We start from the raw sequence: 19,539 nt of genomic DNA on the forward strand, positions 1-19,539 counted from the left end.
TTTCGGTGGTTTCGTGAATAATTTCTGGTCCAGTAAGTTGTCTTTCTCCTACTTCACTCCAACATATAGGAGATCTGCACTTTCTACCGTAAAGTGCTTCAAATGGCGCTGCGTTGATGCTCGTATGATAGCTGTTATTGTATGAAAATTTTGCCAACGGTAAGTGTCGATCCCAACTGGTTCCAAAGTCAATCACGCATGCCCATAACATGTCTTCCAATGTTTGTATTGTTCTTTCACTTTGACCATCTGTCTGTGGGTGATAAGCGGTGCTCATATCTAATCGAGTTCCCAATGCTTTTTGTAATGACTGCCAGAAACGTGATGTGAATCGGGTGTCACGATCAGATATGATGGAGATAGGTACACCATGCCAGGAAACTACTTCCTTCAAATATAGGCGTGCTAATTTCTCCATACTGTCTGTCTCCTTTATTGGTAGGAAGTGAGCTGATTTAGTTAGACGATCAACTATCACCCAAATAGTATCATGACTACTTGTAGTCCTTGGCAATTTCGTAATGAAATCCATGGTTATTCTTTCCCATTTCCACTGCGGAATTTCTGGTTGTTGCAGTAATCCTGACGGCTTTTGGTGCTCAGCTTTAACCTTTGCACACGTCAAACATTTGCTTACATAAGTAGCAATTTCTGTCTTCATATTAGGCCACCAATAGAACTTCTTGAGATCGTGGTACATTTTCCCATTTCCTGGGTGAATTGAGTACCTCGTTTTGTGTGCTTCATCTAGTACTAGTTGCCTTAGGTTACCATGTCTTGGTACCTATATCCTACCAGCAAAATACAGGGTTCCATCGGCTTTTACTTCAAGTTGTTTTTCTAACCCTTTGCTCATTTCACCTTTTTCGTTTTCTTCTTTTAAAGCTTCTAACTGTGCTGCTTGAATTTGCTTTGTGAGATCAGTACGAATTGTAATATTCAAAGCTCGGACCCTAAGAGGTTTTACTCTTTCTTTTCGACTTAGGGCATCAGCTACAACATTAGCTTTTCCGGGGTGGTAACGGATTTCACAATCGTAATCGTTTAACAACTCTACCCAGCGACGTTGCCTCATATTGAGTTGTTTTTGATCAAAAATATGCTGAAGACTCTTATGGTCGGTGTACACTGTACACTTGGTGCCATATAGATAGTGTCTCCATATTTTGAGTGCAAAAACTACTGCTCCAAGTTCCAAATCGTGCGTCGTATAGTTCTTTTCATGAATTTTTAGTTGTCGTGAGGCATATGTGATGACTTTTGTGCGTTGCATTAATACACATCCTAAACCTTGGCGTGAAGCATCACAATAGATCACGAAATCATCATTTCCTTCCGGTAATGACAAAATGGGTGCAGACGTTAACTTCTTCTTTAATAACTGGAATGAGGATTCCTGTTCCGTGGACCAATCATACTTCTTTCCCTTTTGAGTCAATGCAGTTAAGGGTTTGGCGATTCTAGAGAAATCTTGAATGAATCTTCGGTAGTAACCAGCAAGACCTAAGAATTGGCGAATTTGTGTTGGAGTCTTCGGGGTTTCCCATTTACTAATGGCTTCGATCTTGGCGGGGTCAACTTTAATTCCATGTTTACTGACAACATGGCCCAAAAATTGTACTTCTTGTAACCAGAAATCACACTTCAAAAATTTTGCGTACAATTCTTCTTTCTTGAGTATCTCCAGTACCAGTCTTAAGTGTTGCTCATGTTCTTCCTTGTTCTTCGAGTAAATCAATATGTCATCGATAAAAACAATGACAAATTTGTCTAAATACGGTCTACAGATGCGATTCATTAGATCCATGAATACTGCTGGAGCATTAGTTAATCCAAAAGGCATGACTAGAAACTCATAGTGACCGTAACGGGTTCTGAACGCAGTTTTAGGAACATCTTCTTCCTTCACTCTCAGCTGATGATATCCGGAGCGTAGATCAATCTTAGAATAAACACTTGATCCTTGCAATTGATCAAACAAATCATCAATCCTCGGTAATGGGTACCGATTCTTGATCGTTAATTTGTTTAATTCTCGGTAATCTATGCACATTCTCATAGATCCATCCTTCTTCTTGACGAACAGAATAGGAGCACCCCAAGGTGAAAAACTAGGACGAATAAATCCACGGTCCGATAATTCTTGCAACTGGTCTTGTAATTCTTGCATTTCTGAAGGTGCAAGTCTATATGGGGATCGGGCTACAGGTGCGGCTCCTGGTATGAGATCAATCTGGAATTCTACACATCTGTGTGGAGGTAGCCCCGGTAATTCTTCTGGAAATACTCCGGGATATTCTCTTACAACCGGCATATCATTAATGCTTCTTTCTTCAGTATCGATCTTCTTTATGTGTGCCAGAATAGCATAACAACCTTTTCTTATAAGTTTCTGGGCCTTCACACAGCTGATAAAGTTCAGCTTTGAGTTGCTCTTCTCCCCATAAATCATTAATGACATTTCATCCTTACGAGGGATGCGAATTGCTTTCTCAGCGCAAACAACTTCTGCTTTTGTTTTGGACATCTAGTCCATGCCAACAATTACGTCAAAACTTCCTAATTCTACGGGTATCAAATCGATTTTGAAGGTTTCACCAGCGAGATTCATTTCGCAACCATGGCAAATTTTATCGGCTTTTATCAGTTTACTATTAGCTAATTCTATAGTATATTTATCGTCTAGAGGTAATGATGCACATTTTAGTTTAGAACTAAAGTCTTTACACATATAACTTCTATCAGCACCCGTATCAAACATAATAGAAGCTAGTTGATTATTAATGGTAAACGTACCCGTGACAAGATTAGGATCCTCACGTGCTTCACTGGTACTAACATTAAATGCCCTCCCACGTACGGGTTCTTTGTTCTTCTCCTTATCAGGGCATTGATTTATAAAGTGACCAGACTTCCCGCATCCAAAACATTTCTTGACATCGGTCAGTTTTGTCTTTACTTCAGAAACGGTGGCATAACAATCTTTCGCCACATGTCCTTTCTTGTTGCACTTATCACAGACCACTTGACAATAACCTGCATGATGTGTGTAACATCTTTTGCAGAATGGATGGGGTCCCTTATAGTTTGGACTTGCAGTTGCCCCATCTTGTTTACCTTTAAAAGTTTCTTGTTTCTTCAGGTGAGTACCTTTTCCCTTATAGTCTTCCCATTTCCTCTTTCCTTCAGTTGTCTTGACTTCGGTAATAGGTGCCTTAATCGAACTCTCTGTGATCTGGTCCATGAGTTGGTGTGCCATTTTCATGGCTTCCTGCATCGTATTCGGTTTGGACGATGTAACATTTCCTTTGATATTGATCGATAAACCGTCAATATACATTTCTATCTTTCGTTTCTCGTTTGGCACCAATTCGGGACACAACAAGGCTAGTTCCATGAAACGCTTTTCATAGTTATTGAGATTCGCGCCGATAACCTTCAGATTACGTAACTCAGATTCCATTTTTCTGATCTCGTTTCGAGGACAGTACTCCTCGATTAGCATCTTTTTCAGTTCTTCCCAAGAGATATCATATGCCGTATCTATTCCTTCTGCTTTAGCATAATTGTTCCACCAAGTAAGTGCACCATCTTGCAATGTGCACGAAGCATACTTTGACTTGTCTCCGTTCGCACAATTACTGATTTTGAAAACGGACTCCATCTTTTCAAACCATCGGGTTAGACCGACTGGTCCCTCGGTTCCACTAAACGTCTGTGGTTTGCATCCTTGAAAGGTTTTGTATGAGCATCCGTTTCGTGAGTTTGTGTTTACGGCTGCTGCTTTGGCTGCTGCTTCGGCTGTTGCTTTTGCTGCTTCGGTTGCAGCAATTCTTTCATTCACACGTTTCTCGACCAGTTGCTCAAACTCAGCATCCGACATTTGAGACATGTTTCTTCAATAAACACAACAGATATAATTTAATCATATAGAATATTATAGGTAAAATGAGTTGTCAATAGTTAATCGTAGCATATTAATAATATGAACCGATTATTATAAAAGCCTTTTCTTCTTATTAGCATTTTATAATTATTTCTAGGGTATTACCTACCCGTTAAGTTCATACATAATAGCTAGTACCAGGAATTAACTACTAAAATCCTAATAATATTCCACTATGAAAAATTATAGCGAGTTACTACATTATTATGTATTAATAATAATAAGAAGTAGTAATAATACAAATAATCATTCCATGCATTTATTATTAATAAACCAAAATAATACAATACCATACAATACTGATATTTTACATATGCTTATTTTACATAACAAGATAGAGTAGCACACATAAGCAATAAAATAGCGCATGGAAGATTTATGGTTGCGAGGTCGTTCATTCAGAACTATCAGAAACTTCTTCCCATTTGGTTCTCTCTGCCAATTGTTTGTGTGCACATGGTCCGACAGACATTCTGGCAGTGTATTTTATTTTTAGTTGGGGTTTTGAGGTACCCGTTGCCTCAGTGGGTTTAATACAATAAGGGTGGTTACGGATCGAATGGTTCTGTTCTTTTTTAATAACTAAGGACATTTTATTATTGTGGTTGTTTTTATTATCTATAGCAAGTTGAAATTTCTCCTTAGTGATCTCTTTTATTTCATTAGCGAAATCCTCCTCCTTACTGATCTTGTCTGATGACGAACTGTCTGAGTCATGTGTAGGAGAATATGATGACGAACTGCAAGAATATGTACCGGTGGTCATGAACCGAAATCTGCCAGGCGTAATCGGCACAACCCGCCCGTCGGCGGTATATCTGGACCAATGTCCATATTTGTTTAGAAATGGACGATCCTCTTTTACTCCAGGGATCATGGGTCCATGCCAACGATACTGTGGCTCCGGAAAACTAAAGCTGGGTGGAGCTGGAACCTCCTCTGGGTTTACCGGGAGTTGAGATTCCCCGGCTAACACAATTTCTTCTTTAATAGGTATTGGAACGCCCTTTTCAGTTGTGGATAGAATAGATTCAGTGTCCGATTCCGAGTCGTACAAAATGATAGGATTAGAGGAAGTCATCTATCACATAATTGAAACAACAATTACGTTAGCATATAAATATATCACATATAATGTTTTTGACCAAATAATAAGCAAAAATCAGGAAAAATAGATATGGTCATAGTCCAGACACACTAATGCATCCTAACAATTACCAGTTAAACAAAATAATGTAATTTCTGGTTCCTTATGACCTCAAGCTCTGATACCAACTGTAACGACCCGTCAAAATCGCTATTGACGCAGCACATTAATCATTGATTCCACAGTGAGGTTTTGACCTCTATATGATACGTTTTGATAAAATGTTGCATTCATTAAAATAAGTGACTTTCTAAACATAGAAAGTTGTAAACATGTGGGCGAGTGCTTAGGTATAAGCAAAACCCCGAAATACATAAGTCTTTAATTTACAGGTTGACATCACAGTCCAATTATTTATTACACAACGCAGTTTTATTTTGAATGCAATAAAATTTGTACAAAGCATGAGAGACTCCATGCAGGCAACAAGCACATCACAGCGGAAGCATTCTAAGGACCTGAGAATAAAACATGCTAAAAAGTCAACACGAATGTTGGTGAGTTATAGGTTTAATTGCTCGAGTCATAAACATATATAAAGATAGACCACAAGATTTCATCAAAAGTTTATCAATAGATTCTACGTAACAGAGCACCCTGGTAACTAAACTTAACGCTATAGTGATAATTACCCCATTCGTTTTAATACACGTAAACCAACGTGTCTTAAACTCAAATAACATACGTCCGTTAAAAGGCTAGCGCTCTAGCTCGGACGGGGATGTCAAGCCCTATGGATCCATATACAATTATTCGCGCCCACCAGTCCATATCCTATGTACTGGCAGCTACTAGTTACCAAAGCTAAGGGATTTCCGGTTTAACTCAGTGTAGAATTTAGTATGTACTTGTGTCTTATCGCGTTTAAAATAAATTGCATGTATTCTCAGCCCAAAAATATTTAAAGTATTTAAAAAGGGAGACTATAAACTCACAGTTCAATATTGTGATTCAATATTGTAGGGAAATAGTGTAGACGTAATGATGGTAGACGACTGTATGGTTGGCCTTGGATTCTAGAACAATACCCCGAACAATACCCAATATTACCTTAGCTTGAAACGGTTTGAAACCCGAATTAAAATACCCTCGTAAATACCTTATTATTATTAAACTTAAATTATAATATTAAAATTATAAATATCTTATCGTTTACAGAAGGAAGAAAAGAAATTGGGGTGAGTAACTCGTCGAACAAACTGGTGTATTTATAATACTTTTTCATTTACTGTAGCTCATGCGATCGCATGAGTTTTCAGTGTTTTTGCCATGCGATCGCATGGCGTTTTGTTTCTAGTTCATCGACATCAAATAGTGCTACTGTAGCAATTCACTGTAGCAAAGTCAATTTTACTGTAGCAATTCACTGTAGCAAAGTCAATTTTACTGTAGCACTGTAGCAAAGTACGATTTCACTGTAGCAAATAGTGTTTTACTGTAGGAAAGTCGTTTTTACTTGTACATATACATATATACATACATATAATTGTTCATGAATCGTCGAGAGTAGTCAAAGGTAATTGTATATATGAAACAGTTCTAAAATTTTTGAGACTCAATCTAATAGACTTTGTTTAACGTGTCAAAATAATAAATCGTATAGAGAATTGGTTTAAATTAGTTCAAATTTTTCGGGTCATCACACCTTGGAACAATTTCGGAATTACCAATTTTATACTATTACACGATCGGGTACACTGCCCGTTAGTGTGTAGACCGGCATTTTCCATTATAAATTATAGACACGATAATACACATCAAGTTTTTGGCGCCGCTGCCGGGGACAGTTGTGTCAAAAATTAAGATTGTTATCTAATTGTTCTTAGTTTAGTTTAGTTATAGTTTATTATTTCTTTTCGTTATTCTCAGTTGAATCGGTGTGTTTAATCAGTTGTTAGTTGTGATTTCGCAGATAACAGGTAGTGCATGCCACATACGCATTCTTCTAATTCTCCGATTTTTCAACCATTTGCAGAACCCGAAAGAGAGTTATTCAGAGCTTTAAGTCAAGAGCATCAGTCTACAGTGGATTCATCTTTTTCTTCAAGTGCTAATATAATTAATTTGGGAAGTAGTTCTGAGACTGTGGTGCCCGATACACCACCTGAAATTAGAGAAGAAGAAGAATCTTACATTTCATTAGATCTTTTCGATACTGAAGATATGGCTGACCAAGAACAACCACCTCGTCCTCAGACTATGGCAAAAAAGTTGAAGGCCACACGAGGGGGCCAAGGCAATTCGATTACTCAACCGAACATCACTCAGCCTTTTCAAATTACAGGGCCGATCCTGAGTTTGATTTCTTCTGACTGCCAATTTCATGGCAAGGATAGTGAGGATGCTAACGAGCATCTTCGTGTTTTCAATGATGTTTGCAATTTGTTTAAGTTGCATGAGGTTGCCGATACGTCTATCAAGACAAGGCTTTTTCCTTGGACTCTTAAGGGAGAAGCAAAGAGATGGTTAGATAAGCAACCAGAGGGTACGATTACCTCTTGGGAGATTTTGATGGATAAGTTTTTATCGAAGTTTTTCCCTGCGTCTCGAGCTGCTAGACTTCAAGCAGAAATTTCTCAATTCAGACAAAAGAGCAGCGAGACACTATTTGATGCTTGGGACCGTTATTCTAATATGCTACGCTCATTTCCGCAACACGGGTTGAATGATTTACAGAAGGTCCAGATTTTCTACAAGGGTTGTGATATCCCAACTCGTCAGACTATTGATCAAGCAGCAGGTGGTACGTTAATGGATAAGACCGAAGAAGAGGCGCTAGAGATAATTTAAAAGCAAGCTGCTTATTCTGACGAATGGCATCAAGATCATGAGTCACTCCATTCAGCTTCAGTTAAGAGAACCGAAACCCATGGTGCATATGACGATTTTGGGTCTATAAGTGCTAAGTTGGACTCCTTTGGTTAGAATTTGGAGAAGATAAATAAGGATATTCATGGTATGAAGGTTGGTTGTGCGTATTGTGGGGGATTACATCTGGCAAAAGATTGTGATGTAGGTTTGACTATGAATCAGAAGGAAGAGATTGCTTATATTAGTCAGCAGAACAACAATCAGTTTTAGGGACGTGCGCAGTTTAATAGGAATTTCAACAATCCCTATAATCCTCAAGGTAATCAAGGTTCGAGGTTCCAGCCAGGTTCTAGTGGAGGATATCAACAGCAAGCTCCCGGGTATTTTCAGAAACCCCAAGCCGAAGAGAAAAAGTCCAACCTTGAAGCTATGATCGAGAAGCTTGTGATATCTCAAACTCAGCTTGTTACTACTGTTACTCAGAACAATGAGAAGAATGATCAAATGTTTCGAAATCAACAAGCAGCGATTTAGAATCTAGAGAAACAAATTGGTCAGCTTGCTAGCCAGAATAATGTGAGGAAACCGGGGGAGTTACCGAGTAAGACCGATAACAACCCGAAGAATGGGCACGTTATTGCTATCACAACCCGTAGTGGTTTAGCATATGATTCACTGAGTAAGCCCGATGAGTATGATTTACGAGTGCGGTTGGTTAAGGATAGTGAGCTGGTTGTTGTTAGTGAACCAGAGGGGGATAAGGAGCCGGAACATGTGATTGAGAAGGTTGTGAGGGTATCGGAAACTGTTGATGCTAAACCGGTAGTTAAAGAGTATCAACCACCACTCCCATTCCCGAGGAAGCAGAGACTGGAGAAGCTGGAGGCAGAAAAGTCCAAGTTCATGGACTTGATTAAAAAGTTAACATTACTTTGCCTTTTATTGATGTGATTGCAGGTATGCCCAAGTATGCAAGGTTTCTTAAGGACTTGCTAACTAACAGGAAGAAGCTGGAGAACGTGTCTTCAGTCAGGTTGAATGTCGCATGCTCAGCGGTAGTTGCAAACAAGCTTCCCGAGAAGCTTGAGGATCCTGGGAGTTTTACCATTCCTTGTTTACTGGGTAATTTGGATTGTATGAGGGCGTTGGCAGATTTGGGGGCTAGCATAAATTTAATGCCCTACTCTATTTATTTAAAGCTAGACCCCGGGGAGTTGAAACCCACGCGTATGGCTATTCAGCTAGCGGACCGCTCTATTAAATTTCCTCATGGAATTATCGAGAATATGCTAGTTAAGGCCGGGTCGTTGGTTTTCCCGGCCGATTTCGTGGTGTTAGATATGGAAGTGGATGATAGGATTCCACTGATTTTGGGTCGGCCATTTTTAAATACTGCTAGGTGTATCATTGATGTATATGGTCAACAGTTGACCCTTCGGATAGATAATTTGCATGCAACTTTCTCAATCAACCATACTTTAAAATAACCTGCGTACACCGATGATGTATGCTATTTTCTTAACACTGTGAATGTCCACTCTGAGTTGTTGCAGGAATTCCCAGAGTTACAGGGTTCAGGAGAGTGTTCATTGGTTGAAATTGATGAAGAGTTGCAGGTTGAGGAGGTGGATATTTTAACCACCTTGATGGAAAATGGCTATGAGCCGACTGAGGAGGAGTTCAAAGAACTCGAGCGTGATGCGGATTACCGGAGCAATTCTTTAATTGAAGAACCTCCCGAGTTAGAATTGAAGCCACTTCCAGATCATTTGGAATACGCTTATTTGCAGGAGGAGTCTAAGCTTCCGGTAATTATTTCTTCTTCTCCTACTACAGGTCAGAAAACTGAGCTTGTAACCATGCTGCAGGCCCATAAACCGGTCATTACGTGGAAAATTCACGACATTAAGGGTATTAGTCCCTCCTATTGCACCCACAAAATCCTAATGGAGGATAACTCCAAACCTGTGGTGCAACGTCAAAGGAGGTTGAACCCGCACATGCAAGATGTCGTGAAGAAAGAGATCATTAAGCTCCTCAATGCAGGTCTGATTTACCCGATCTCTGACAATCCTTGGATTAGCCCGGTACACTGTGTACCTAAGAAAGGTGGTATGACTATTACCACCAATGATAAAAACGAGTTAATTTCCACTCGGACTATCACGGGTGGCGTGTTTGTATTGACTATCAAAAGTTGAACGACGCCACACTTAAAGACCACTTCCCGTTACCTTTCATGGATCAAATGCTAGAGAGGTTAGCGGGAAACAGCTTTTATTGTTTTCTTGATGGTTTTTCGGGCTATTTCCAAATTCCTATCTCACCCGAGGACCAGGAGAAAACTACTTTCACGTGCCCGTATGGCACATTTTCATACCGACGCATGCCCTTTGGCCTTTGCAATGCTCCGGCCACTTTTCAAAGGTGCATGATGGCCATATTCCATGATATGATAGAGGATTGCATGGATGTGTTCATGGATGACTTTTCGGTCTTCGGTGACACTTTTGATTCATGCCTTCTTAATTTAGAACGGATGTTGGAACGGTGTGAGAAGTCTAATCTTGTGCTCAATTGGGAAAAGTGCCATTTCATGGTACAAGGGGGTATAGTTCTCGGGCACAAGATTTCTAGGGACGGTATCGAGGTGGATCCCGCGAAGGTAACGGCTATTAAGAACCTTCCACCTCCCACCGATGTTAAGGGTGTTCGGAGTTTTCTCAGGCACGCCGGTTTTTACCGGCGATTTATTAAAGATTTTTCTAAAATTGCTAACCCGATGAACAAACTCCTCGAAAAGGACACGCCGTGGAATTTCTTCGATGAGTGCCAAAAGGCATTCAATCTTCTTAAGGATAAACTGATCAATGCACCAATCATAATTGCTCCGAATTGGTCCCTTCCATTCGAGCTTATGTGCGATGCTTCCGATTTTGCTGTTGGCTCTGTTTTGGGTCAAAGGGTCGAGAAACATTTTTGATCCATCTACTATGCAAGCAAGACCTTGCAGGGAGCACAATTGAATTATACTACCACTAAAAAGGAGCTCCTTGCGGTGGTCTTTTCGTTTGATAAGTTTCGGTCCTACTTAGTCTTATCTAAGACTATTGTTTTTACGGACCATTCTGCTCTGAAGTACCTATTTTCGAAACCGGATGTGAAACCTCAACTGCTTAGATGGATCTTGCTTTTGCAAGAATTCGACATCGAGATCCGGGATAAGAAGGGTGCTGAAAATCTAGCGGCTGACCACTTGTTTAGACTCGAGAACCTAAATCTCGAAGTCCTTCATGAATCGGATATCCATGATGATTTTCCCGATGAATATCTAATGGCGATGGACAAGGTGCAGGTCGTGGACATGGACGTGGGGCTAGTCGATCCACGTATGAGGCTGGTAGCTCAAGTGGTGCGAACGTACAGGGTACGTGGTCAATGGGTGAAGAGAGTTGGAATTCGTTAGTTAACAGTGTCGACGGTCTTTATATCGAGTATAGGGACAGCAGGTCAGCATATGATGCTCAGGTGGAGCATAATCAACGGATGTTGGCAGAGCAGCGTAGGCATAATGAGGATTTGATGACTTGGCACCAACAAAATTATGGGTCGATTAACACAACACTAGGACAGTTTGGAACAGAGTTGGGTCATTTGAGAGAGCGTGTTGACAGGGTTGAGTACGATGTTAGGGGAATTAGGGCCCACAATCAGTGGGAGATCCATCAGCGACAAATTCATCGTCAGATGCGTCATAACCCGGAGGCGTATATTCCGACGCGAACTACCATTCCCGATTTTACGTCTGTTACTCCTCCAAGACCGGATCCTTCATATGACCCGTACCAAGATTGTCAGGATACGTATGGTGTGAACTGGGACCCTACCCAAGATTTTTGGCCGAGCAGTGATTGATTGTTGCGCATGTTATGTTGTATTTGTTTTAAACTATTTCCGTTTCGTTGGTTTGTACTTGGATAATTTTATATTTTGCCTATGTACTGTGGATTTATTCGGGGACAAGGCGTTTCGGTACCGGGTGGTGCCACCTTGTCCCGTTTATGTAGTTCGTATGTTTTTATTTTCTTAGGTTTGTTGGTGAAACGCTTTTTCAATTCTGGCATTAAGTTCAGCAAAACTACTTGATTGATGATATTGGTGTGAGGATCGGGAATGGACGATGTTCTTATGCTGGCAGTCAGTTCAGCGCCATATGTCACTGTCATTCCACGATTAGTGGTTAACTCGATAAGTTTTTATTTTTCTTACCCTTTCGATTTTCATCTATTTTTGATCTCAAGTGATGGGGACATTACTTGATCTCAAGGGTGGGGTGGGGATGTAAAATCTCTCGGGTTGGTTGTTAATGAAATCATCATCATACTATTTTTGATATTAAAAGACTTGACGTTCACGGGGTTTTGGTCGTAAAAAAAATTGAAAAAAATAAAAAAAAATGAGAAAAGTTAGTAGAAAAAGAAAAAAAAAATAGAAAAACAATTGAAAATTCGGCCAAAACCTTTATTTTGATAATTGACTTGGTATTTTATGGTATAATTCGCGTTTTCAAAGAAGCCAAAAGTGTTCCACATGTTCATTACCATTGGACATGAAATCCTACGAGTTCGGGGAACTCAATAGTAGGTCACCTGTACCAAAACGGGTGTAAACCGTGAGAGAGCGGTGATTGCATAGCGTGATTGTGACTGAATCACGTGCCTGATCACAAACTTTTGGTTACTTGGTATAGCAGACTTCCGAAACTATATCATTTTATTATTACATCATTTAATGATGTGATACTGTGGGAAGCGGAGCCTCGAGTTTCACCAGTGCTGTCCTTTTTAGGAGCAATAGCTACGTGCTTTTGTTTGTTTAGACAACACAACCCATAGCCAAAAGCTATGGCACCCAAAGGTTTTTGGGATTTATTGGAAGGGTAGTATCTACTTCTTACCTTTCTTAAAACAAGCAGAAAAGCTTGTCATGTGGGAAGTAGGCAAACCGGTGTCAATTGAAATAGATTGGCACTTCCGAGTGACTCAGATCCACTCATTAAGGAAGTAAAGTCTTCCGACTGTTTCACTTGGTACGTATACCTCTTAAGCGTACCATTTCATTACCCATCATTTCACGATGAGGTACTGTTAGAGGAGAAAGTCTTGAACTTTCAAAACATGTTCATTATTTTGAATGTGAAATCCTACATGAACATTAAAATTCATACGTAGGTCATCTGCACCAAGGCGGGTGTCAACCGTATGAACGGTGATAGTGGCGTGTGGTCGAAACCGGACCATGCGCTAGATCGAAAACTTAAACAGGGCGATCCTCATTGTTTCTCCTAACAAGGACAATGTTGCACCTGACCACCTTATTTAACCACACAGGATGTATCTTTTCCATCCTTAAGGGAGTCAAGTCTCCCGAACGACACACTTGCTGATTTGTTTCAGAAGATGTAGTCCAGACCAGTTGTAGGGTGACGAAAAATCTTGAAAAGTCATTGCTAAAATCGACTAGAAATCTACCAGGCCTCAACGTAAAACTGGAAAACTGGTAGTCAAAGCTTATCTAAATGAGGGAGATTTGCTAGCCAAATGGGAAGCGCACCACGATACACAAAATGTCAGTGATTGATCAGATTCCCAGTGGATAACCTCCGAAAAGGTAAGATATCAGCTTTTAAGCCTGATGAACCTCAATCTTTATGGTTGACTTAACGGATTAGATGATCACCTCATGATTATCGATGATATCTGGACGTAATGTGTATCCTTCTAAGCACATTATTTTCTTATCGACATCTCGCGATGTTAGGTACTGTGGGAGGCTTGGCTTGACCAATTGCGGGGTAGCCTGTGCGTTCTTTTGGCACATTTGTTCGATTGCTATACTTTTTGGTGCTCGGTTCCCACTCGATTCCCGTTTCCTTTGAAGACTTATTTATGATTCAAGATTCTCTACTTCATCAGTATGGTACGTTATTCGAGATTATCTTTGGTTACTATATCCATTACATATTGATTGCGGTTTGGGAATTTATTTCGGGGGAATGCAAGTGGGAACCATGGTGGTTATTCACTTCAAATCGTGCCCACGCTAGTTGTTGGTTTGGTTTCTTGTTCGTTTGGTTCTACATACATGTTTGAAGAAGTTATCATATGGTAAAAGATTATTATCGAGTTTAATTGCTTGAGGATAAGCAAAACTCTAGTGTGGGGTTGTTTGATATCGCATATTTCATACGCGTTTTTCTTAGCGATATCGGGTACATTTTGGTCCTTTTGGATACGATTTGGTGATATTTTGATAAGAGTTGTGAAAGTTTGAGTTCTAACACCAAGGAGATGAATTTTGAAGATATTTGATGGTTTTTAGTGATTTTATATGGAACCAAGTGAAAGGGATTGGTTTGATTCGAGTTTGGTTAAAAAACAGGTGATTTTAGTGAGTTTTCAGCTCAGATTCAGCAAAAAGAGGTCTGGAGCGCCGCTCCAAAAGGTGGCGCGCCGCTCCAATGGGCATAAAAATCAGTTCGACTGTAACATCCCAATTATTTAAGGTATTATTTTATGTGAAATTTTATTGCTAAGAAATTAATTGGTAAAAGTTATTTTATGTTAAATGGACAAAAGTTAAGTTTATTGGTTAAGTTAAGAAGGACTAATGGTGCAAAGTTAGAATTAAGGACCTTCCTAGCTATAGATGTGATGGGGAGGGTAGAAAGTACAATTAGGCCAAAGTTAATTTAAATAAAAAGGAATTAAAATGCTGGAAATTGAGTTATTCACAAAAATTATACAGAAAAACCTCCTGTATGTGTGTGTATGTCGATGTTGAGGGAGAAGGAGGAAGAAACCACAAATTGTTGAAATTAGACTCATGCAATTGAAGATTTGTGAAATCTAACACACCTTAATCACTCTAGCAAGCTTTAATCTTCCAATTTCACTCTCTTTGTGCACAATTAGGGTTCTTAAACTCTAAAAGTCAAGGTATGAATTTTATGTCTATGTATTGCTTTTATTGTGTGATAATGATGAGATTTATGCTTAAGAAGTTGCTAGTTGTTGAATGGTGCACAATTGTTTGAGTTAAAATGAAATTGTCATTGATTTTGGAAGAAGAATTAAGCATGAACTTGCATTTTGGATTTATGGTATGAATATGATGAATTTAGTGATGTTCTAGTTAAATTTCTAGTCATGCACACCAAGTGTTTGATAAAATGTCTCAATGAGATGTTCATGTGTTTTAGTTAGTAATTTTGAAGAAGGATGTTCATGTTTGAGTTATTGTTATTATTGTAAGTTATGGAATTTGATTAAGTAATAACTTAAGGGTGTTAGTAATGGAATTGGATTGTATGCAACTTATTAAATGAATAATGAAAAGATTGGTGGAAAGTTGCAAGTATTACTAAAAGAGATGAACTAGTAATGTACATGATTAAAGTTATGAAGTTTAATTGGTAATATTCTTATCTTAGAAAAGATGAGATCAAGGCTAGAATGTATGTATGTTGTGATTAGGGGGTTAAGTGTATGTATAAGTATAGAAAGATGCAATGATTCATAAAAGTTGTGATTTTGTTGAGTTGTGTGATTAATGGGATTATCTCATGTATAGGTGCTAATCAAGGAAAAGAGGTTACAAGTGATCAAGGAAATTCAATTAAGCAAGGTGAGTTTATAGGGGGTAATATGGGCGGGTCAAGAGTGGCTTAGTGTTCTCGGATTGCATCCGTGCAAGAGAGTAACGACTAAGTGCACTATATATGTAGCTTAGATAGAGTTATTAGGTTAGCCTAATAATTGTATCTATGGTTGATGTTTAGCTTAGGCAAGGTTATTACATTGCTAGTAATCTTGCCTATGGCTTGTTTTAGCTTAGACACATTAAATGTCTATGTTTGAAATGATGATGAAATGAAATGATGATAGCTTAGGCATATTTAGTATGTCTATGGTTAGCTTAGGTATGATTACTAGGGTTGGCCTAGTAAGTCATGCCTATGGTATGAATGAATCGGATCCGAAAGTAAGCAAACAACCGATGGGTTGAAGGATAAGTGTTATGTTTTATGTTTTACTACTTTCCTATAACTCACTAAGTGTAAAAGCTTACTCCCATGATGTTTTATGTTTTAGGTGCTAAGGTTCATCGCGAAGGTAAGGAGCCCGTTTGAAGCGCTAGGGGAGCATTGGCATTAGTGTAAGTGGTATTGCAAGTCCCTTTTGTAAACACGCTCTACGGTTACCGCTTATCAACGCCTAGTGTTTTGAATGTGTCATGTTTGTTATTGTCAAATTTGGGACCAAATGATGGTTTAGATTATGAAAACATGTTTTGATGTTTAAAAGATGTTTGCGAATGTTTAATGATATTAGAAACTGTTTCCTTAAGTTTGTGTATGAATTATGCAGTTTTGATTGTGTTGGAAAAATGATGAAAGGTGTAAAATTTGGTTTAAATAAAAAGTTGCAGGTCAGATCCTGGACACGAGTTGTGTCACGCCGCGGCAAAGCCCTCCGCGCCGCGGCAATGGCCTGAAGTTGATATCAGAAACTGGGTTAAGATGTGTAATGTTTCCCGCGTTGTGTCGCGCCGCGACAAGGCAAACCGCGCCGCGGCATATGCCTTGTCCGGGCAGTGACTCTGTTTTTCAAAAAAAAAAAAAAAATTTTTACTCGTTTACAGGCGTTAAAAGTTTTTATCAGAGCTGTGGTTTAAGGGACTTGGATAACCCACGATAGGGATTATCTAGGCTTAAACCATTGTTATGAAATGATAAGCGGTTTAGGACTTGCATAAGTGTTAAGGTCGAATAGTTGTGCCATGCTCCATAGGGTAGAGTCGTTGACGAGACTTGTAGTTTAATGATTGAGATTATGATTGGTTTATGTAAGGAGTTTGATACTCGTTAGCCATGATGTCTTAGTAGATTAAATGTGTAATGGAATGGTGTAATAACAACAGGCCATTGTTATTACTTCATTTTAGTACACATGAACGTCTACTATGGTCATGGTGAATCAAGTTAGGAATTCTTTCGATTTGTTTGGTTATGATGATGATGTAGGTATTTGAACTAACGAGTTGAATGTAATTTTCAGAATGGCTATTGTATCACCGAATAGAGGTAATGAGGAGGACGACGAGTACGTCCACACCCCATCCATGGAGTCTATTGAAGACTCTCAAAATGAATCCGAAGAAGTTAACATGCCAAATGACATTTCGGGGCAAATAGGGCAAGCCTTGATACGTTATACCCCAACCTTGTTAGAAAAGATCAAGACATTGATAAACGATCAATTAGACGAGAAGTTAAAGACTCTTATTGCTAATAACCCTACTTTAAGAGGCGAAGGGGGAAGTGGGGTAAGACAAGAAGAGGTAGAAGCCTCAAGAAGGAAGGATGATCGATTTGAATATAAGAACTTTGCAAATTGCCATCCCCCGGAGTTTCATGGTAAGGTTGACCCAATTGTTAGTCAAAGATGGATCGATGAGATTGAAGAAACTTTTATGTTGTGTGAATGCCCCGAGCATTTAAAGGTAATTTATGCGGCTCATCAAATGAAGGGTAGTGGTTATGAGTGGTGGAATTTCATAGTTAAGTCTCATGGGCGAGACGTGGCTACAAGTTTCTCATGGAACAAGTTCCGTGAAATGTTTATGACCCAATTTGCTCCACCCGCCGAGGTTAGTAGGTTGAAATCCGAGTTTATGAATATAGAGCATGGAAGTAAATCGGTGACCGAGTTTAATGCCGAGTTCAATGATAAGTCTCGTTTTTATCCGGACTTTGTGTCAAGTCCCAAGTTGATGATGGATCATTATCATGAAAAGTTGAATCCCGAGATAAGTGAATTTATCGACAAGAGCACTTATAAGACCTTAGCCGAAATGATGAATAGAGCACTTGTTAGAGAGCATGAACTTAGGAAGAAGGCGGCGTTTAAGCGAAAGTTAGATCAAGACTCTAAGGCGATGCATAATGTTAGTCCGAAGAAGGGTAAGTTTGGTTCCGAATCCCCGCACAAGTCAAAAGGGAGTTTTGTGTCGGGTAAGAGCGGTGGGAAAGAAGCCAAGTCGTGTACTAGGTGTGGTAAGAATCATATGGGTGAATGTAAAGCGGGTACCACTGATTGTTACTCTTGCGGGAAGCCGGGTCATAGGGCCGCCGAATGTCCTAAGAAAGGTAAGCAATGTTATTATTGTTTTGAGAAAGGTCACTTTCAAGCCGAATGTCCGGAATACAAGAAGGATTTAGCTAGTGGTAGCGTTAAGAAAGAGGTTAAGACGGAACCGAAGACTAGTGATAGCCGACCAAGGGCCCGAGCTCATCAGATTACCGCACTCGAAGCGAAGGAGTCCCAAAATGTGGTGTCAGGTACCTTTATTGTAAACTCTTTACCTGCGCATGTTTTGTTTGATTCCGGTGCTACGCGGTCGTTTGTATCGTATTCTTTTTGTAAGCATTTTAATATGACCCCAAGTATGTTAGAACACCCATTAGAGGTTGAAATAGCGGATAATAAAACCGTGATGGTATATAGTATCATTAAGGGGTGTGAAATTGTTTTGGATGATGAAAAGTTTGTCATTGATTTAATACCCATGCATATGGGGGAATTTCAAGTAATTGTGGGTATGGATTGGTTAGATGACAATGAAGGGATAATTTTGTGTCGTAAGAAAATTGTGTTAGTTCAATCGCCAAGTGGGAAAGTTATATGGATTTATGGGGAGCGAGCTAGGCGTGCTATTCCTATATGCACGTATGCTAGGGCTAAAAGATTTTTGTCTCATGGATGTTGTGCGTTTTTGGCACATGTTGTTGATAATTCGAAAAAAATTGTTGAATTAGATGATGTACCGATAGTTAACGAGTTTCCGGATGTGTTTCCAAGTGAATTGCCCGGTGTACCTCCCGAACGAGAGGTAGAGTTTAGAATAGATTTGATACCCGGGGCCATGCCAATTGCCAAAGCTCCCTATCGATTAGCCCCGTCGGAGATGAGAGAAATGATGACTCAATTACAAGATTTGATAGATAAAGGTTTTATACGTCCCAGTAGTTCACCATGGGGAGCTCCGGTTTTATTTGTGAAAAAGAAGGATGGAACTATGAGAGTGTGCATTGATTATAGAGAATTGAATAAGCTCACTATTAAGAATAAGTATCCGTTGCCGAGGATAGACGATTTGTTTGATCAACTACAAGGTGCAAGTTTCTTTTCAAAGATAGATTTAAGGTCGGGTTACCATCAATTGAAAGTGAGGGAAGAAGATGTTCCTAAAACGGCTTTTCGAACGAGGTATGGTCATTATGAGTTTGTGGTTATGCCGTTTGGGTTAACAAATGCTCCGGCCGCGTTTATGGATTTGATGAATAGAGTTTGTCGACCGATGCTTGATAGATTTGTAATTGTATTCATTGATGACATTTTGGTATATTCTAAGAATGAAGAGGAACATTCGGTGCATTTAAGACAAGTATTAGAGACTTTAAGAAGAGAAAGGTTGTTTGCTAAGTTCTCTAAATGCGAGTTTTGGCTTCGTGAAGTTCAATTTTTGGGTCATGTCATTAATAAGAAGGGTATTTGTGTTGATCCGGTAAAGA

The sequence above is a fragment of the Rutidosis leptorrhynchoides genome, chromosome 8 (genome assembly GCF_046630445.1).
Source record: "Rutidosis leptorrhynchoides isolate AG116_Rl617_1_P2 chromosome 8, CSIRO_AGI_Rlap_v1, whole genome shotgun sequence".
NCBI lineage: Eukaryota > Viridiplantae > Streptophyta > Magnoliopsida > Asterales > Asteraceae > Rutidosis > Rutidosis leptorrhynchoides.